The 5,616-nt window shown below is 36.8% G+C and overlaps 1 pseudogene; it reads left to right on the top strand.

Annotated features, from left to right (window-relative positions):
- The first annotated feature begins 1,851 nt into the window (after window positions 1-1,851).
- LOC107143685 overlaps window positions 1,852-5,616 on the top strand; it is a 5,906-nt pseudogene continuing 2,141 nt past the window's right edge.

The raw sequence follows: 5,616 nt of genomic DNA, 5'->3' as shown, positions 1-5,616 counted from the left end.
TTATTTCATTCAACAGGTGCTCATTCCTTTGGTTTGGACCTCTATACCTTCCTCTATCCCAATGACTCTTAAGTTTGGTTTTTTTATGACATCCCATATCTCTTGGATGTTTTGCTCGTGGTTTCTTACCAGCCTTTCTGCGTTGACTATACTCTTTTCGAGTTGATAAACTTTGTCTTCATTATCTGATGTTGTCACTTCTATTTGATCTAGTCTACTTGTAATATTCTCATTTGAGTTTTTGATTTGGTTTATGGTTTCCTGCATTTCTAGGATTACTGTTTGATTTTTTAAAAAAAACTCTATCTCCTGGTAGAGTTGATTTTTTGCTTTTTGAATCTGCTTATGTAATTCATTTTCAAAGTATTCTTTCATTGTACTTGCTGTCTAATGACTTCTCTAAAATTCCATTCCATTTCAGTCAGGTATGCCTTGAGTTCTTTCTCTGTCCATTTTTCTGATGCCTCTAGGTTCTCCTGTAAATTTAAGTTGTCCTGCATTATTTTTAATCCTTTTTTCCCTTATTTTTCATGGTGTTCACATTACTTTCCAACTCTGTTTAACTGCTGTGCTTCTGTTTTCTCCTATAAATTTGTTTTGGTTTTGTATATCTCTGTGGTCTCTCCTTTGTGGTGGGAGACTATGTCTAGAACTGTTGGGCTTTATTGTAATTTAAAGCTGATTCATTCATTTCATAAAAGGCTTATGGACTCTGTAGGCATATAGTGATCTGTTGTTTGGTCTTAGGACTTTATATTTAGGTTGGGTGCTATGATGGTATGAAGGTTAATATGTCTTGGCTAATTGGAGGATTGCTCTACTGAAGGGGGTTATTAACAGGTGAATGGATCAGGGTATTTGCTAGTAGCTAGGTACTTAGGAGCCCTATAGACAGCCTCGGAACATTCACCTCTTTGCATTTAGAAAATTACCCGTATTGAAATTCGTAATGCTTGGGGTGAACGTTAGGGGGAAGGGGAAGGAAGAAGTCCTTAAAGAGAAAGAGGGAGAGAAAAAATAGGTAGAATAAAGGAGAATGGAGAGAACAATAAAAATTGAAAAGGGAAAAAAAGAAAAAAAAATAAATGATAAATGAAGTCTTAGAGTTCTATTTTCTTCTCTTCCAGTAGGTGGAGCTGTGCCCTCTGAGCCGAGCTTCTGCCCTCTATATGCAGGCAACAATCCCTGTAAGGTGGCTCCTCTTCCCCTACTGGGCGTCTCTCCAATCCTGTTAGTCCAGAGCCCTTTCTCTTCTCCGGCCCCTCCCCGCCTTCCTCCTGCCCGCCAGCCAGGCCCCACTCACCGGTGGTGATCTCCACAGATCTAGTTACACTTGCAGCCCCCCTGAGTGCCCTATTTCCCGAACGACTGAGCACTCTCTCTGTTTGCGGTTCACCCAGACCCCAAGGTTGTGGAGCGGGTGATCTGGGAACAGTCAGCTTAATTTGCCTGGACTCCTTTGGTGGCCACGCCCCGGGAGCTGGTGGCTAAAGCCTTGGGTGTTGCTGCTGGTGGTAGGGGGAGTTGGGGATCGGGAGTCCCCTCTGCTTCCCTCGGCCCCTACAGTCACGCCCACGGAGCTCTGGGGAGAGATTTTTGAGGTTTCCCAGCTGTATGTATCTGGTGGGGATGGGAGTCACACACCTGCTGAAGCCAATTTCGCTGGGAAGGGATCCCATCCACGGAACTCTGGTGACGTCAGCTCTCTGCTATGGCGGGCCCCAGACTCCTTGCCGGAGTGTCCGATGGGAGGAATGGGTCTGGCCTGTCTCTGGTCTGTCCCGGTCAAGGTTTCAGTTCTGGTCCACTGTTTCATGAAGGCTTGTTTAGCAACCTCTTCAAAGGGTCTCTATGCCACACACGGTCTCCGGCAGTGCTGAAACGCCTCCTTCTGCGCTGGTCGCCAGACAGCTGCGCCCGAACCGCCGCACGCAGGGTGGCTGAGATTCACCTGACTGGGGCAAGCTGTCACCTCCAATAATCCCAAACACCCCGCCTAGGTCTCATTTCAGTGAAATTTTGCTGGGAGTTTCTCAGCAGGCAGAATCTGAATGTTCTGATGTGTCTCTCTGTCCCTGTGGCTGAGGAGGTACTGAAAGCGCTGCCTCCCCGCCCGCTGCCATATTGAGTCCTAAAATACTTCCTTAAAAATACATTTCAAATACAAAATCAAAAAGATTAACAACATCTGGTTGATCTGTTATGTATCTGCCATGTATTTCTCAGGCCAATAAATCATAGATTTTGAAAAAATTCTCTTTATGAGTAAATATATCCAAATACCTGCATCTATAAGAATAATTTTATATTCTTTATGGGCACAATGGAATGTCCATATGGAGTTTTCTCCTTCCTAATATGTTTGTATATATGTGGATATAAGAAAATAGAAAATCCATTATGAATACGTTCAAAAAATATCTTATGGTCAAAGTGTTTTCCAAAGTACATAGCATTCTTTTTATAGACAGAGTAAACTTAAATATGAGTGGTGGCTTTCAGTTCTATATGGCAAAGCAATTCTATATATGTTTCTCTCTTTTTTTCCAGTCTTTAAATAATTTTAATTTCTCTGTATTTTGTGTTGGATCATCTTTAATTTGATGTAATTGAAAATGGAATTTATTGCTCTATTTTCTGAACATTTCAAAGTACTTTAGCAGTTTGGGGTAGAGTGGGAGAAGTACTGGGGATTGATCCTAGAGATGCTTTACTACTGAGCCATATCCACTGCTGTTTTTATTTTTATCATATTTTGAGATAGGTCTCACTAACTTGCGCAGGGCATCACTACATTTCTGAGGCTGTCCTGGAACTTGAGATACTCCTACCTCAGCCTCAGTTTTGGATTATAGGCATACACCACTGTGCATGGCTTCTAAATAATTTTAAAAGTTTAAATGTTCGAATGTATTTTTAAATTAAATAATTTTATTGTCACTTAAATACAAAAAGGAATTTTTATTTAAAAGAGAAAGTTAGCAAGTCAAAGTATTACAGTATTTTAAGAAATATTTTTCCCAAATTATGATTGGCATTGAATTAAATAAATAAAAATGAAACATGTCAATGAGGACTTTGATAGTATTATTCTTTACAGGTGACAATATTTGCCATTAAGTTAAACCTTTTCCTGAATATAAATATTAGTAGTAGTTTTGTGTGTGTGTGCATGTGTGTGTGTGTGTGTAGATCCACAATGTACACTACAAATATATAGAATTTTATTTACCAATTCAAAAATTATTTTGTTTAATAAAAAAATAATTATTTATTTTTGGAGACCGGTTGGCCTTGTTGTAGTTTATGAATCTATATGAAGAAGACAATAAAGAAGTAAGCAACATGAACCTTTTTTCCTTGTATACTTTTATGCTTTAAAATAACATATACTGTATGTATTCATGAATGTCATCATATCAAGTTCTGGAGTAAAAAAATATCTGTGCTTTAGTTGTTTTATAACTTTTTAGTTGTTTTATGATGTTAGTTGTTTTATTGGGGTTTTAAAATCTAATAGGACATACCTCCCCTTTTCACTCTTGAGGTTACAGATTTCATGAGGCCAGAGCAGGTGTGTTTGCACATTGACCAGAATCAGCCTTAACTTTTAGAGTTACTAGGAATCTTTCAACTGAGGAAATATATTTCCAAAATAAAGTAGCATTCATCTTTTGTACAAAGCAAATTTAGATATTCATCACCTTCAGTTATGATGGCAAAGAAAATGAGTCACTTTTTAGAGAAATGTTTCAGCTTAATAAAGTTCCTTTCATGTTTTGTTTTGTTTTTAAAGAAGTGTTGAAAATACATTGTTCTGATTAAAAAGCTCAGTGGGCCTTCTAGTAACATAAAATATGTGTTTCAGTTTTCATTGATAAAGGAATTTTCCAATTTTCATTTTTAAATGTAATTATTTCCATGAATATGATATTTATAATGACAACAGTTTGTATTCCTCCTGAAGAGGCAGGGCACTCTTGGGCTTTTTCATTTAGCCCTTGATTTTTGTTTTAAAGAGCTTCTAGTAGTAGAAGCTTAATGATGTACAGTCACAATTTTGGCAAAAAACAGGAAGAAATAAAATTAGAAGAAAAAAGGCTGAAATAAATAAGAGGGTTATATACTTCCCTTAAAAAAATGAGCACTTAGCTGTTCTTGGTTGACGAGATTGTACAGGGAGAACTAGCAGAATTGGTAGGTGATATTCCTGAAGCTATAAACTTTACAGGGAGCCAAGACAGCCTGCTTCAGAACTGGTGCACAGGTGCCAATGGGTAGATATGGGAAGCACAGATAATGAGGACTAGAAAGAGAGAGGAATGCTGCATTTCAGCAGTGCTGAACTGCTCACATTCTTTCTGACAGCACCTATTCACCAATATCCAAACTAAAATCCTGATTGCTCTTATCTACAGTAGACAAGTGGGAGATATTGGCAGCAAGGAGACAGATAAAGGAAGTCATCCAAACCACAAGGTGAGATACAAATATCTGTCCCACTATGTTTTTTAGAATTACAGAGAATATTCTTTCGACTCTTAACATTTAAGAAAGACATTAACTCAGCTTTGAAAATGAAGCTAAAAATGAACTTGTTTTGTATACTACAAAGATTATTTTTTTAAAAATAGGGAAAACATAATATAGAAAAAAAGAAGGGGATAGTAACCAGAAAAAAATCTTACAATCAATTATTCTTCAGTATTATTTCTATATTTCTTTTTTTCTTTTTAATTTTTATTGTTGGTTGTTCAAAACATTACATAGTTCTTGATATATCATATTTCACACTTTGATTCAAGTGGGTTATGAACTCCCATTTTTACCCCGTATACAGATTGCAGAATCACATCAGTTACACATCCATTGATTTACATATTGCCATACTAGTGTCTGTTGTATTCTACTGCCTTTCCTATCCTCTACTATCCCCCCTCCCTTCGCCTCCCCTCCCCTCTTCTCACTCTACCCCCTCTACTGTCATTCATTTCTCCCCCTTGTATTATTTTTCCCTTTCCCCTCACTTCCTCTTGTATGTAATTTTGTATAACCCTGAGGGTCTCCTTCCATTTCCATGCAATTTCCCTTCTCTCTCCCTTTCTATATTTCTTAAAATTAGCAAAAATGGACCTAATATTCTTCACATTTTGAAATATATTAGGTATAATTGCTTTTATTTTCTTGGGTAGTTTGACTTTCTAAAAATCTAGCAACTGGAATAAATTACTTCTCTATAATACTTTCAGCTACTTGAGTCTATAATCTAGACTTTTTATTCAAATTTATACTGGCAATTCACGTTGTTTTTTATAATGTTCATGAATTCATAGACTTTCTAGGAACCTATTCTTATTCCTAAAAATGAGAATAGATTAAAAGTGAATTTGTAGTATCATCAGTGAGACCTATTATACACTGGAAAGAAGATAAAGACCTGAAATAGGAAAAAAATTCTTAAAATTATATCATTTAACTCATTAACAAATAATCTTAAAGCACTGGGTTTATGCAAGGCAATTTGCTAGGTGCTACAAAATACCGTAAAATGGAGCTCCTCTTCAAGAATAATTCCACTTACCTGGTTTAAATTTTTATATATATATATATATATAT

The sequence above is a fragment of the Marmota marmota genome, unplaced genomic scaffold (genome assembly GCF_001458135.2).
Source record: "Marmota marmota marmota unplaced genomic scaffold, marMar, whole genome shotgun sequence".
Classification (NCBI taxonomy): domain Eukaryota; kingdom Metazoa; phylum Chordata; class Mammalia; order Rodentia; family Sciuridae; genus Marmota; species Marmota marmota.
Note: the sequence above shows the minus strand (reverse complement) of the source record. Positions and strands in the feature narration are given on the sequence as shown.